This window comes from Rutidosis leptorrhynchoides, chromosome 10, assembly GCF_046630445.1.
Source record: "Rutidosis leptorrhynchoides isolate AG116_Rl617_1_P2 chromosome 10, CSIRO_AGI_Rlap_v1, whole genome shotgun sequence".
Classification (NCBI taxonomy): Eukaryota; Viridiplantae; Streptophyta; class Magnoliopsida; order Asterales; family Asteraceae; genus Rutidosis; species Rutidosis leptorrhynchoides.
The window spans coordinates 142,812,108-142,828,706 of NC_092342.1; positions in this window are offsets into that span (position 1 = coordinate 142,812,108).

Genomic DNA, 16,599 nt, shown 5'->3' on the forward strand with positions numbered 1-16,599 from the left:
ATATAATAATAACAATACTAGTAAAAATAATGTTAATAATAATAATAATAATAATAATAATAATAATAATAATAATAATAATAATAATAATAATAATAATAATAATAATAATAATAATAATGATTGAGTAACTACCTCAAAAGAAGCCTTAAAAAGAAAAATTGCCACGAACCGGACTCGAACCCAAGACCACTCATCTAACAAACACCCTCCTAAACCATCGGACCATCTGTTTGTTTCTATAATAACTTGCTTGCCTATATATATAACCCATACGAAACTGTTACCATTTCATCAACATCTTTAATCATCTTTATCATCTCATTAACATCATAATTTGTTGTCATCGTATGATATCATCATTAAAATCATCAATATCATATCATAATCAAATCATCATCATTTCGATTATCCTAATCATCTTTAATATCATTAACTACATCTTCTTTGCTTATAATTGTCATCTTTATTACTATCATCCTTCATGGTTTATCATCATTTAATCCTATATCATTTCATCATCAAGTATTATGTATTACAACCTTGTTTGTCTTACAGAAACCCTACAACATAAATGACCCAACATAGGCACTAGTATTCTGCGACCCAACAGAATCTGGCGGCCCAACAGCAGATTCTAAACCCAATTGTAGTAATTTAGTTCACGGCCCAATATTGACTTAAACCTCGGCCCAACTGTATTAACCGCACGGCCCTCTTCAAGTAGTCCATCTCTATGAAATAAAGTGTCTGCGAGTTGTTGTTTGGATTTCAAAATGGGTACGCGATAACAGCACTAATTATCATTATCTAAACTCATTTTCTTAATCGTATCAGATAGGTAACCGTCCTTTATAATAAGTCTAAATTAAGTATAATAACTTACTTGATCAATTAATAAGGAAAACCAATTTGTATGGATGAGTTTCCTTCGGCCCACCATAGTTAAAACGAAAGAGATATTTATTAAATAAAAAAAATGGTCGGCAGCTTTTCCCCTTGTTTCTCTGTTTTTATATTCAAATCAGGCTTTATCAACTTTATCATAACACCTTTATTGAATGCAACAAAAACAGTAATATGCAGCAGTTTCGAGTGGGGTTTGTTAACTGTAGTTAAAATAGAAACAAGGGAAACGTGTAGCAGCAATAATAGTTCAATGAATTGGTTATCCTCTTTATTGTCATCACCAATGTACCATCATCACCCTTTTTTGTATTATAAACAGAAAGAGAAGGTGAGTTGGAAACTAGAAATCTAATCGAGTGGGTCTCGTTGTAAATCGAGCAGGTAATGATCGAATAGGTGTTGGTGGTTTAATGGTTGATGGTATGGGTTTTGATGTTTGATGGTGGTTCATGGTAATTTACGGTTGAAAGTGGTGATGGGTTGAAAGGAAACAGATACAAATAGCTCGTTGGTGGTGGTATTTAAACGGTTTCGTTGATGATGTATGTCAAACCGATGGTTGTGGTTGTTTAAATGGGTGGTTGTGATGGTTGTGGGTTGTGTTTCACGAAGGTTAGTAAGGTAGAGAGAAGAGAGAGAGAGGTATAGGGTTGTTCCGGCGATGATGGATGTGGGTTTGTGTTGGGGTATTGGATCGATAATTGAAGAAACAAGGTGTTGGTTGTAAGGTGTCGAGAGTAATAAACAAGAGGGATGTTCAGGGAGATTCATTTATTGTTTTTGGGATTGTCTTAAGATACCAAAATATACATAATATAATTCATATGTACTGAGCTTGAAACACGAGATGAAGAATGGTGATGAAGGTGGGTTCACGGTTTGCTTAGAGTCGAACATAAGGGAAGTAGAAGTTTAAGTGGGTCTGTTCTTGACAGGAAATAGAAGTGGAAGGCGAAGGTGATAATGGGTGATAATGAGTGATAATTTAGGGTGAAGTGATGTTCGTACAAGAAGAACGGGAAAAAGGGTTTCGGTTGTTTTGAGTAACACAATTCAAGTGGTTTTGATGCTCAACAACATAGAATGGAATAAGAAAAGAATGTGGTGGTTTTTAATGGGTTGTGTGGGTTTAAATAAGGAGGTTCATGAATATGTATACATTATATATAAAGTTTAAACAGGCAATCAAGACAATAATAATAATTCAATCATCAATCTAACACAGTTTTTGTGAATATATTATATTATATTAAAATTTAAGAATATAAGAAACGTGAATGAATACAGGGGTAAATAGTTCAGCAGCCACCTGACTGTCTTTTAGTACTGACAGTTTTTTTTTACGGAGTTGGTATATCGTGTCCATTGCTAAACAGTTACGGATAAAGTTCCCCGAAAAATCCTCAATTTTAAATTACTTCTATTTACTTATTCAGATCACTAAATGTTAAATAAATATATTTATGATAATAATCAAAATACTAATAACAATAATAATAGGATTAATAATAATAAAATTTAATAATACTAATATTAATATTAATAAATATTATAACAACCATATTTTCAACTAAATAAAATTAATATTTAATCTTATATATTTAACGAATGTTCACGTATATATATATATAAATAATTGTTCGTGAATCGTCGGAACTGGTCAGAGGGTAATTGAATATATGAACATTGTTTCAAAATTTTCTAGACTCAACATTACCAACTTTGCTTATCGTGTCGGAATCATATAAAGATTAAGGTTTAAATTTGGTCGGAAATTTCCGGGTCATTACAGTAAAAGACTTAAGCAAAACAAGATACCAATTGTTAAGGTTCGATGGAATGCTCATAGAGGACCCGAGTTCACCTGGGAGCGTGAAGATCAGATGAAGAAGAAATACCCGCATCTATTTCCAAAAGATTCGTCAACACCTTCAACAGCTTAAAATTTCGGGACGAAATTTATTTAACGGGTAGGTACTGTAGTGACCCGAACTTTTCCATGTTTATATATATTAATTGAGATTTATATTTACATGATTAAATGTTTCCAACATGTTAAGCAATCAAACTTGTTAAGACTTGATTAATTGAAATATGTTTCATATAGACAATTGACCACCCAAGTTGATCGGTGATTCACGAACGTTAAAACTTGTAAAAACTATATGATGACATATATATGGATATATATATAGTTAACATGATACTATGATAAGAAAACATATCATAAAGTATATTAACAATGAACTACATATGTAAAAACAAGACTACTAACTTAATGATTTTTAAACGAGACATATATGTAACGATTATCGTTGTAAAGACATTTAATGAATATATATCATATTAAGAGATATTCATACATGATAATATCATGATAATATAATAATTTTAAATCTCATTTGATATTATAAACATTGGGTTAACAACATTTAACAAGATCCTTAACCTAAAGGTTTCAAAACAACACTTACATGTAACGACTAACGATGACTTAACGACTCAGTTAAAATGTATATACATGTAGTGTTTTAATATGTATTTATACACTTTTGAAGGACTTCAATACACTTATCAAAATACTTCTACTTAACAAAAATGCTTACAATTACATCCTCGTTCAGTTTCATCAACAATTCTACTCGTATGCACCCGTATTCGTACTCGTACAATACACAGCTTTTAGATGTATGTACTATTGGTATATACACTCCAATGATCAGCTCTTAGCAGCCCATGTGAGTCACTTAACACATGTGGGAACCATCATTTGGCAACTAGCATGAAATATCTCATAAAATTACAAAAATATGAGTAATCATTCATGACTTATTTACATGAAAACAAAATTACATATCCTTTATATCTAATCCATACACCAACGACCAAAAACACCTACAAACACTTTCATTCTTCAATTTTATTCATCTAATTGATCTCTCTCAAGTTCTATCTTCAAGTTCTAAGTGTTCTTCATATATTCTACAAGTTCTAGTTACATAAAATCAAGAATACTTTCAAGTTTGCTAGCTCACTTCCAATCTTGTAAGGTGATCATCCCACCTCAAGAAATCTTTATTTCTTACAGTAGGTTATCATTCTAATACAAGGTAATAATCATATTCAAACTTTGGTTCAATTTCTATAACTATAACAATCTTATTTCAAGTGATGATCTTACTTGAACTTGTTTTCGTGTCATGATTCTGCTTCAAGAACTTCGAGCCATCCAAGGATCCGTTGAAGCTAGATCCATTTTTCTCTTTTCCAGTAGGTTTATCTAAGGAAATTAAGGTAGTAATGATGTTCATAACATCATTCGATTCATACATATAAAGCTATCTTATTCGAAGGTTTAAACTTGTAATCACTAGAACATAGTTTAGTTAATTCTAAACTTGTTCGCAAACAAAAGTTAATCCTTCTAACTTGACTTTTAAAATCAACTAAACACATGTTCTATATCTATATGATATGCTAACTTAATGATTTAAAACCTGGAGACACGAAAAACACCGTAAAACCGGATTTACGCCGTCGTAGTAACACCGCGGGCTGTTTTGGGTTAGTTAATTAAAAACTATGATAAACTTTGATTTAAAAGTTGTTATTCTGAGAAAATTATTTTTATTATGAACATGAAACTATATCCAAAAATTATGGTTAAACTCAAAGTGGAAGTATGTTTTCTAAAATGGTCATCTAGACGTCGTTCTTTCGACTGAAATGACTACCTTTACAAAAACGACTTGTAACTTATTTTTCCGACTATAAACCTATACTTTTTCTGTTTAGATTCATAAAACAGAGTTCAATATGAAACCATAGCAATTTGATTCACTCAAAACGGATTTAAAATGAAGAAGTTATGGGTAAAACAAGATTGGATAATTTTTCTCATTTTAGCTACGTGAAAATTGGTAATAAATCTATTCCAACCATAACTTAATCAACTTGTATTGTATATTATGTAATCTTGAGATACCATAGACACGTATACAATGTTTCGACCTATCATGTCGACACATCTATATATATTTCGGAACAACCATAGACACTCTATATGTGAATGTTGGAGTTAGCTATACAGGGTTGAGGTTGATTCCAAAATATATATAGTTTGAGTTGTGATCAATACTGAGATACGTATACACTGGGTCGTGGATTGATTCAAGATAATATTTATCGATTTATTTATGTACATCTAACTGTGGACAACTAGTTGTAGGTTACTAACGAGGACATCTGACTTAATAAACTTAAAACATCAAAATATATTAAAAGTGTTGTAAATATATTTTGAACATACTTTGATATATATGTATATATTGTTATAGGTTCGTGAATCAACCAGTGGCCAAGTCTTACTTTCCGACGAAGTAAAAATCTGTGAAAGTGAGTTTCATTTACTTTTTTACCCTTTATATTTTTGGGCTGAGAATACATGCGCAATTTTAATAAATGTTTTTACGAAATAGACACAAGTAATCAAAACTACATTATATGGTTGAATTATCGAAATCGAATATGCCCCTTTTTTTATTAAAGTCTGGTAATCTAAGAATTAGGGAACAGACACCCTAATTGACGCGAATCCTAAAGAGATATCTATTGGGCCTAACAAACCCCATCCAAAGTACCAGATGCTTTAGTACTTCGAAATTTATATCATGTCCGAAGGAGGATCCCGGAATGATGGGGATATTCATATATGCATCTTGTTAATGTCGGTTACCAGGTGTTCACCATATGAATGAATTTTTATCTCTATGTATGGGATGTATATTGAAATATGAAATCTTGTGGTGTATTGTTACAATTTGATATATATAGGTTAAACCTATAACTCACCAACATTTTTGTTGACGTTTAAAGCATGTTTATTCTCAGGTGAATACTAAGAGCTTCCGCTGTTGCATACTAAAATAAGGACAAGATTTGGAGTCCATGTTTGTATGATACTGTGTAAAAACTGCATTCAAGAAACTGATTTCGATGTAACATATTTGTATTATAAACCATTATGTAATGGTCGTGTGTAAACAGGATATTTTAGATTATCATTATTTGATAATCTACGTAAAGTTTTTTAAACCTTTATTTATGAAATAAAGGTTATGGTTTGTTTTAAAAATGAATGCAGTCTTTGAAAAACTTCTCATATAGAGGTCAAAACCTCGCAACGAAATCAATTAATATGGAACGTTTTTATTCAATAAGAACGGGACATTTCATAACAAACCCCATCCAAAGTACCGGATGCTTTAGTACTTCGAAATTTATATCATATCCGAAGGGTGTCCCGGAATGATGGGGATATTCTTATATATGCATCTTGTTAATGTCGGTTACCAGGTGTTCACCATATGAATGATTTTTATCTCTATGTATGGGATGTGTATTGAAATATGAAATCTTGTGGTCTATTATTATGATTTGATATATATAGGTTAAACCTATAACTCACCAACATTTTTGTTGACGTTTTAAGCATGTTTATTCTCAGGTGATTATTAAGAGCTTCCGCTGTCGCATACTTAAATAAGGACGAGATTTGGAGTCCGTGCTTGTATGATATTGTGTAAAAACTACATTCAAGAAACTTATTTTGTTGTAACATATTTGTATTGTAAACCATTATGTAATGGTCGTGTGTAAACAGGATATTTTAGATTATCATTATTTGATAATCTACGTAAAGCTTTTTAAACCTTTATTGATGAAATAAAGGTTATGGTTTGTTTTAAAATGATTGCAGTCTTTGAAAAACGTCTCATATAGAGGTCAAAACCTCGCAACGAAATCAATTAATATGGAACATTTTTAATCAATAAGAACGGGACATTTCAAGGTGTTCACCATATGAATGATTTTTATCTCTATGTATGGGATGTGTATTGAAATATGAAATCTTGTGGTCTATTGTTACGATTTGATATATATAGGTTAAACCTATAACTCACCAACATTTTTGTTGACGTTTAAAGCATGTTTATTCTCAGGTGAATACTAAGAGCTTCCGCTGTTGCATACTAAAATAAGGACAAGATTTTGAGTCCATGTTTGTATGATATTGTGTAAAAACTGCATTCAAGAAACTGATTTCGATGTAACATATTTGTATTGTAAACCATTATGTAATGGTCGTGTGTAAACATGATATTTTAGATTATCATTATTTGATAATCTACGTAAAGCTTTTTAAACCTTTATTTATGAAATAAAGGTTATGGTTTGTTTTAAAAATGAATGCAGTCTTTGAAAAACGTCTTATATAGAGGTCAAAACCTCGCAACGAAATCAATTAATATGGAACGTTTTTAATCAATAAGAACGGGACATTTCAGTAATTGGGGTAAGAAATGAGGTTTTTAGGTTATTACGTGATTGTTGGTCATTACGTAACCCTCGTCCCTTTGACGACGTTACAACACGCTGTCTTATCAACGGCCATAACGGTTATGTTCCACAAGACCAAGGAAGGGAAGTAGTCCTAGTAAAACCAGAATGCATGACTTGTTTCTGGACGTATGAATTACGTGTCTTTATTTCCTTTGCTGAACGACTTGTGTACTAGCTAGAATTATCTTCACAACTATCTTGTATCAAAGTTATTGTGTGCTATATTTCATGCTTTATGTAAAATAAGCGGTATTGTAAGTTTGTAAAATATTGTATAAAAGTTTGAACGCGAAATATTATTATAACCAGTTTTTCATATAGAATTGTAGTAGTTGAATTGTATATTAGCTACTAAGTATGAACTTAACGGGTAGGTACTACCCAAATTTAAACTTATAAAATGCTAATATGAAGAAAAAGCTTTTATAAATGAGTTCATATTATGCTACGAAATACTATTAACTACTCTTAATATTCTGTATGATTAACTTGTTCCATTTGACTATTTTGAAGGAAATGGCACCGACTACTCGACACACCGTGAATATGAATGAAGTGGAATTCCGTACTTTTCTAGCTTCAAACATAGCCGCAGTACAGGCTGCGCTACATACCAACAATAACCTTGGATCTAGAAGTATATGAAATCGTGTAGGATGCACCTACAAAGAATTCACTGCCTGCAAACCTTTGGAATTTGATGGAACTGAAGGACCAATCGGATTGAAATGGTGGACCGAGAAGGTCGAATCGGTGTTTGCCATAAGTAAGTGTACTGAAGAGGACAAACTGAAGTACACTACGCATACCTTCACAGGTTCTGCGTTAACATGGTGGAATACCTATCTAGAGCAAGTGGGACAAGATGATGCGTACGCACTACCGTGGTCAGCATTCAAGCACTTGATGAACGAGAAGTACCGTCCCAGAACCGAGGTCAATAAGCTCAAGACAGAACTTAGAGGGTTACGAACCCAAGGATTTGATATTACCACGTACGAAAGACGATTCACAGAATTGTGCCTATTGTGTCCGAGAGCGTTCGAAGATGAGGAAGAGAAGATCGACGCATTTATGAAAGGATTACCGGAAAGAATCCAAAAAGATATAAGTTCACACGAGCCTGCCTCCATACAACAGGCATGTAGAATGGCTCACAAACTAGTGAACCGGATTGAGGAAAGAATTAAAGAACAGGTGGCTGAAGAGGCCAATGTAAAGCAAGTCAAAAGAAAGTGGGAGGAAAACGGTGATAAGAATCACCAATACAACAACAACATCAATTACAACAATAATCGCAACAACTATCGAAACAATCGCAACATCAATCGCAACTACAACAAACGGCCCAACAACAACAACAACAACAACAACACCTACAACAATCATCTCAACAACAATAACAACCGCAACAACAACAACAATCAGAAGCAGCTATGCCAAAGGTGTGAAAAGTATCACTAGGGTTTCTGCACCAAATTTTGCAACAAGTGAAAAAGAAATGGTCATAGCGCGGCGAAGTGTGAGGTCTACGGACCAGGGGTTAACAGAACGAAAGGAACAAATTGTAACATCCCGCCTTTTTCCAGTTACTTTCCGTTTAACTATTTTAAAGTCCGTTGTATATTTATAACATCTTTCGTTAATACGCGTTTTAAATTATCTCGATTAGGTAATCCACGCACCCGATTCAAACTTGAGGGACTAAGATTGACACGGGGCAAACTAGTTGACTAGGTCAACCAGTCGACCCCAATCACCACCATTCAATCATCTCCATCTCTCTCTTTCTCTCTAGCAAGAACACACACCCATTTACCAAACTCATTCAATCATCATCTAAATCCGATTTTTGAGGCTAACATCAAAACAAATTACATATTTGGAATCCTCTCTTCATTCTCTACATTTTGATACTAATTTCATCTCGATTGGGTAACTTTCTAAAAACTCTAAATTTCATAATCTTAGTGTTCTTGACTTAAAAGTGTGTTAATTAGTGTCTATGGCTCATTGTGATGTCGTATATGTAAATTGTATGCTCGATCTTGTGATTTGACATAACTAGCATGAACTTGAAAAAGTGCTTGTTAAATCTTTGATTTTGGATGATGAAATGTGTTTAGATGTTAATGTTTGTATGTTCAAAGTGTTAATTACTTCATTAGCTTCGTTTTGGTGTGTTGATTGACATAAAAACCTTACATTAACATGATTATTGATTTTGAGATTTTGGTTAGGGTTTGATAGGCTTAATATGAACTTTTGATGCATCAAATGCTATGAAATGTTATTGGTAAGTGTTTAGTTGGATTGTATGCTTGATTACCTTTGAAACGGCATATCATTCATGTAAATTGGTTGCCCGAATCATTGAATGGCATTTATGAACTTGTATGCGGTTAATGTTAAGCATTAGATGCAGTTTTGGTTGTTGTAATAGGTAGATTGATTGATGAAATGTGTTTAGTTGTTTTTCTCGTCAAATTTCCTTCCCAACGGTATAAGATACTTGTTTTGGTTGTGTGCGGATCATAAAATGTGTTAGTTTGGTTTTTGGTTCGTGCACTTAGGAGTTTCTGCATCAGACTTGAATACCAACCTGGACGCCATCCAGATCCTTGGACGCCGTCCCATATTTCAAAGCTGGACGCCGTCCAGATATTTGGACGCCGTCCCAGCCTTCAAAACTGGACGCCGTCCAGAAAATCTGGACGCCGTCCAGATGTACTGACAGGCTTCTGTCTTCATTGGTCATTTTACGAAAAATGTTTGCTATGCTATGGACCTCCGATTCACATGAAACTTGTTCTAACATGCTTATACTTGTACCTTGCATGAAACATGAAAATTTGATTCACATGCTATTATGATCGAGTCTTAACGAGCCATAGGACTAATTGAACATCTTTGACCTATCGCGTGTACCGTTATTGATACAACCTATTGTTTAGGTCAAGACTAGCATTGTTCTTTGCACACGTTTACTTGTTGAAGTACTTTACTACTCGTGCACTCAAGGTGAGATCATAGTCCCACTTTTACTATTTTTGAACTTATATTTGGGATGAGAAAACATAAACATTTCTTTTACTAAGTGAACACAAGTACAGGAAAACAAACATTCTACATACGAGTTTAGAACGAAATCCTCAATTCGATTATCATTAGTTACACTTGCAGGGTGAAAGTGTAGGCGTGAACTTATGTTGTATGGCCATATGGGTTTGACAAACCCTCATCTCGGACGGTTCGCTACCGTCCACAGATGAAATATATTTTCGAGAAACAGTGTTGTTCTAGCACTATGAATGGGGTATCAACGGACGGAATGTTAAGCCTTGATAATTGGGTGCTCGTGAATATTAACTTTTAGAATGTATTACTATTTTATCTTTGATGTAAATCTTGTGGTTCGACTTACTTTTACTCACTTACTTACTTAAACCTATGATTTCACCAACGTTTTCGTTGACAGATTTCTATGTTTTTCTTAGGTCCTTAAACGTTTTGTGATACATGCTTCCGCTCATTATTTTGATACTTGCATTGGATGTCGAGTATATATGCATACATGGAGCGTCTTTTGGCTACTTTTAAATTATGTCGCATAAGTTTCATTTGTACTTATAACTTTGTAACGTAACTTGTGGTGGAACAATTCTTTTAAACTTTGAACAATCTTTACCTTTGAAATGAATGCGACATATCTTTTGGTCAAACGTTGTTTTAAAGACTTATGACCACGTAACGGGACCTAAGTAGACGGCGCCGTCAATGAAGATTTTGTCGGGTCGCTACAGATGGTATCAGAGCGTTGGTTGTAGGGATTTAGAGTTCATTGGTGTCAACCTCGAGTCATAGGGTACATTGGTGAGTCTAGACTACAACCGGCATATAGACTTGAAGTAGGAATTACTTGACTACTTGTGCATTTATACTCGAACGCTTCTACTCATATCTACTCTTAGTTCATCTTAATCTCACGTTGTTTAATTTGATTAACACGCCACCTTGACTATATGAAATGATGTCGAATGCACATATGAATCAGGGTAATATAATTTCCGGGATTATATTACGGTGACTCATATGAACGTTCCGACATTGTGGCATAAAGAATTTAAGGCGAGTCAAGGAAAATTTTCTCTCTATCTTTATTCCATATCACAGTTAGTATTATTTAGAATACTAACCAACGGTATTCTTTTGTTTTGAAGGAACAATGCCTCTTCGCCGTGCGCCACGCCGTGAAACTCCCGAACAAGCTCTACAACGCATGATAGCCACCGCCGTAGACGCGGCCATGGCCGGTCACTCATCCAACAACAATAATAATAACAACCACAACAACAACAACAACAATGGAGCCGGTAACTCAAACGAGGGATGCTCCTATAAAGCTTTCATGGGGTGCAAACCTCACACTTTCGATGGAACCGGAGGACCGGTTGCTCTCACTCGATGGTTTGAGCAAACGGAAGCCGTTTTTAGCATAAGCGGTTGTCGGGACCAAGACAAGGTCAAGTACTCCACTCACACTTTCTCTGGCGTCACTCTCACTTGGTGGAACACCTATGTACAATCGGTAGGTACCGATGAAGCCCACGCTCTCTCTTGGTCCGATTTGAAAGGAAAGATGATCACCGAATACTTTCCGCGCGAGGAAACCCGAAAGCTCGAACAAGAGCTAAGAACTCTAAAAGCGGTCAGAAACGATCTCAAGGCCTATAATCAACGATTTTCTGAACTAGCCTTGATGTGCCCAAACCTTGTGAACCCCGAGTCTTTACGGGTTGAACTTTACATGGATGGTCTTCCAAAGAGCATCAAACACGGAGTAATGTCATCCAAACCCCCTAATCATCAAGAAGCTTTGAACATGGCCCGCAAATTAATTGAGACGGTGGACGAAATCGTAGTACCGGCACCTAAATCCGAGGACAAGTCGGGTAACAACAAAAGAAAATGGGAAGCCACTCCATCAAGCAACTACAACAATAATACCTTCACCAAAAAGCCTTTCAACAACGACGGCAAGAAAGGTTATGCCGGAACTCAACCTTTTTGCAACAAATGTCACAAGCACCACTCGGGTGAATGCGGCAAGCTAATTTGCCACCGGTGCCAAGGAGTTGGTCATAAGGACAACAATTGCACAAGCACCGCCCCCATCGCTCGAAAGGGGCCCAATACTCCAAAAACGGTCACTTGTTACGAATGTGGCCAAACGGGCCATTATAGAAATGCATGCCCGAAGAGGAAAGATAACCCCAATACGCGCGGTCGAGCTTTCAACATCAATACCGAGGAAGCCCGAGATTATAATGAATTGGTCACGGGTGCGTTTCTTCTCAACAACACTTATGTTACTTGTTTATTCGATTCGGGTGCCGATAAGAGTTTTGTATCCAAGACTTTGACTCATTCTTTTAATACTCCACCACGTCCACTAGATACCACTTATACCATTGAAGTGGCTAACGGGAAACTATTGAGTGCCGACACATATTACCGGGGGTGCACATTAAACATTTTGGGTAATGAGTTTGAAATTGACTTGATACTCATGGAACTAGGAAGCTTTGATGTAATAATCGGTATGAATTGGTTAGCCAAAACGAAATCTCACATCCTTTGTGATCTTAACGCAATCCGAATCCCTATCGAGAATGGTGAACCTTTGATTGTTTATGGCGATAAGAGTTGCACCAGACTCAACCTCGTTTCGTGCCTTAAAGTTAGAAAACTACTCCGTAAGGGTTGTTTTGCGATCCTTGCTCACGTTAAGAAAGTCGAGTCCGATGAGAAGCACATCGATGATGTGCCAATTGTTAGTGACTATTCCGATGTATTTCCCGACGAATTGCCGGGTCTTCCACCTCATCGACCGGTAGAATTCCAAATCGATCTTATTCCGGGAGCCGCACCCGTAGCACGTGCACTGTATAGACTTGCTCCATCCGAAATGCAAGAATTGCAAAGTCAAATCCAAGAACTACTTGACCGTGGTTTTATCCAACCTAGCCATTCACCATGGGGCGCTTCGATTTTGTTTGTTAAAAAGAAAGACGGATCCCTACGAATGTGCATTGATTATCGTGAACTAAATAAATTGACAGTTAGGAACCGATATCCTCTTCCTCGCATCGATGACCTCTTTGATCAATTACAAGGGTCTTGTGTATATTCGAAAATCGATCTCGGCTCGGGTTATCATCAATTAAGGGTTAAGGGGGAAGATGTCTCCAAAACCGCTTTCTGAACTCGTTATGGTAGTTATGAATTTCTTGTAATGCCATTTGGTCTCACTAACGCACCGGCAGTGTTCATGGATCTTATGAACCGCGTGTGCAAACCGTATCTCGATAAATTCGTTATTGTGTTCATCGATGACATATTGATCTATTCTAAAAATGAAGAAGAGCACGAACAACATCTCCGACTTGTGCTTGAACTCTTGAGACAAGAACGACTTTATGCCAAATTCTCCAAGTGTGAATTTTGGTTGAAGGAAGTTCAATTTCTTGGTCATGTTGTAAGTGATCAAGGTATTAAAGTCGATCCCACGAAAATCGAAACCATTAGTAGATGGGAGACTCCTACTACTCCTACTCACATTCGTCAATTCTTGGGTCTCGCCGGGTACTATCGTAGATTCATCGAAAACTTTTCTTTGGTTGCACGTCCTCTAACCGCATTAACTCACAAGGGAAAGAAATTCATTTGGGCGACCGAGCAAGAATCCGCGTTTCAAATCTTGAAGACAAAGCTAACCACCGCTCCTATCTTGTCACTTCCCGAAGGCAATGATGATTTTGTTGTATATTGCTTATGCCTCTGGACAACTAAAAATTCATGAACGGAATTACACGACTCATGATCTCGAACTCGGAGCCGTTGTCTTTGCACTTAAAATGTGGAGACACAATCTTTATGGAACCAAGAGTACTATCTTCACCGATCACAAAAGCCTTCAACACATCTTCGATCAAAAGCAACTAAACATGAGACAACGACGGTGGATTGAAACTTTGAACGATTACGATTGCGAGCTTCGTTACCATCCCGGGAAGGCAAACGTAGTAGCCGATGCCTTAAGTCGAAAAGAAAGAGCGGTGCCTCTTCGTGTCCGAGCTTTAAACATCACCATTCACACCAACCTCAATAGTCAAATTCGTGTAGCCCAAGACGAAGCTCTCCAGGATGAAAACATCTCTCTCGAACACTTGAACATCCTCACCTCTCGATTCGAAGTTAAAGAAACCGGACTCTGATATTTCGCCGGAAGAATTTGGGTACCTATTTATGGGGACTTGCGAAGCCTTATTTTAGACGAAGCCCATAAGTCAAGGTATTCGATTCACCCGGTGCCAATAAGATGTACCACGACCTCAAAGAACAATATTGGTGGCCGAACATTAAAAGGGACGTCGCTACTTATGTTGGAAAGTGCCTAACTTGCTCCAAAGTCAAAGCCGAACATCAAAGACCGTCCGGACTACTTCAACAACCCGAAATCCTGCAATGGAAATGGGAAAGGATAACGATGGATTTTATCACCAAACTACCAAAGACGGTTGGCGGTTATGATACTATTTGGGTCATTGTTGACCGACTCACCAAATCCGCGCACTTCCTAGCCATGAAGGAAACCGACAACATGGAGAAACTCGCACAACTCTACATCAAAGAAATCGTAGCCCGACACGGTGTACCCTTATCGATTATCTCCGACCGAGTTGGCCGTTTTGTTTCTAGATTTTGGCGTACTTTGCAAGAAGCATTAGGAACGCGTTTAGACATGAGCACCGCATATCATCCACAAACCGACGGACAAAGCGAACGCACAATTCAAACCTTGGAAGACATGTTACGAGCTTGCGTGGTTGATTTTGGAAAAGCTTGGGACAAGCACTTACCTCTCGCCGAGTTCTCTTACAATAATAGTTATCACGCGAGTATTAAAGCCGCACCTTTTGAAGCGCTATATGGCCAAAAATGTCGTTCACCTCTTTGTTGGGCTGAGGTAGGCGACGTGCAAATCACCGGACCCGAACTCATTCACGAAACCACCGAGAAAATCTTTCAAATCCGAGATAGGCTTAGGACGGCCCGAAGTCGTCAAAAGAGCTATACCCACAAACGACGCAACGATCTTGAATTTCAAGTCGGTGACCGAGTAATGTTAAAAGTCGCACCTTGGAAAGGTGTAATCCGCTTTGGGAAATGCGGGAAGCTAAATCCGCGGTATATTGGTCCTTTCGAAATCTTGGAGCGTGTTGGAACCGTTCCTTATCGTTTAGATCTTCCGCCTCAACTGAGTTCCGTTCATCCTACTTTCCATATATCTAACTTGAAAAAGTGTTTAGCCCAACCCGAACTCGTCATCCCTCTCGAGGAGCTTACTATCGATGACAAACTTCATTTTGTGGAGGAACCGGTTGAAATTGTAGACACCTCCGTCAAAACGTTAAAACAAAGCCGAATTCCAATTGTCAAGGTCCGTTGGAATGCCAAAAGGGGACCCGAGTTTACTTGGGAAAGACAAGATCAAATGCGAAGGAAGTATCCTCATCTATTCGTAAATTCGGAAACGCAAGATCTCGAGGAAGGAACAACGACTACTACGCCTACTTAAATTTCGGGACGAAATTTCTTTTAAGGAGTAGGTAATGTAACATCCCGCCTTTTTCCGGTTACTTTCCGTTTAACTATTTTAAAGTCCGTTGTATATTTATAACATCTTTCGTTAATACGCGTTTTAAATTATCTCGATTCGGTAATCCACGCACCCGATTCAAACTTGAGGGACTAAGATTGACACGGGGCAAACTAGTTGACTAGGTCAACTAGTCCACCCCAATCACCACCATTCAATCATCTCCATCACTCTCTTTCTCTCTAGCAAGAACACACACCCATTTACTAAATTCATTCAATCATCATCTAAATCCGATTTTGGAGGCTAACATCAAAACAAATTACATATTTAGAATCCTCTCTTCATTCTCTATGTTTTGATACTAATTTCATCTCGATTGGGTAACTTTCTAAAAACTCTAAATTTCATAATCTTAGTGTTCTTGACTTAAAAGTGTGTTAATTAGTGTCTATGGCTCATTGTGATGTCGTATATGTAAATTGTATGCTCGATCTTGTGATTTGACATAACTAGCATGAACTTGAAAAAGAGTTTGTTAAATCTTTGATTTTGGATGATGAAATGTGTTTAGATGTTAATGTTTGTATGTTCAAAGTGTTAATTACTTCATTAGCTTCGTTTTG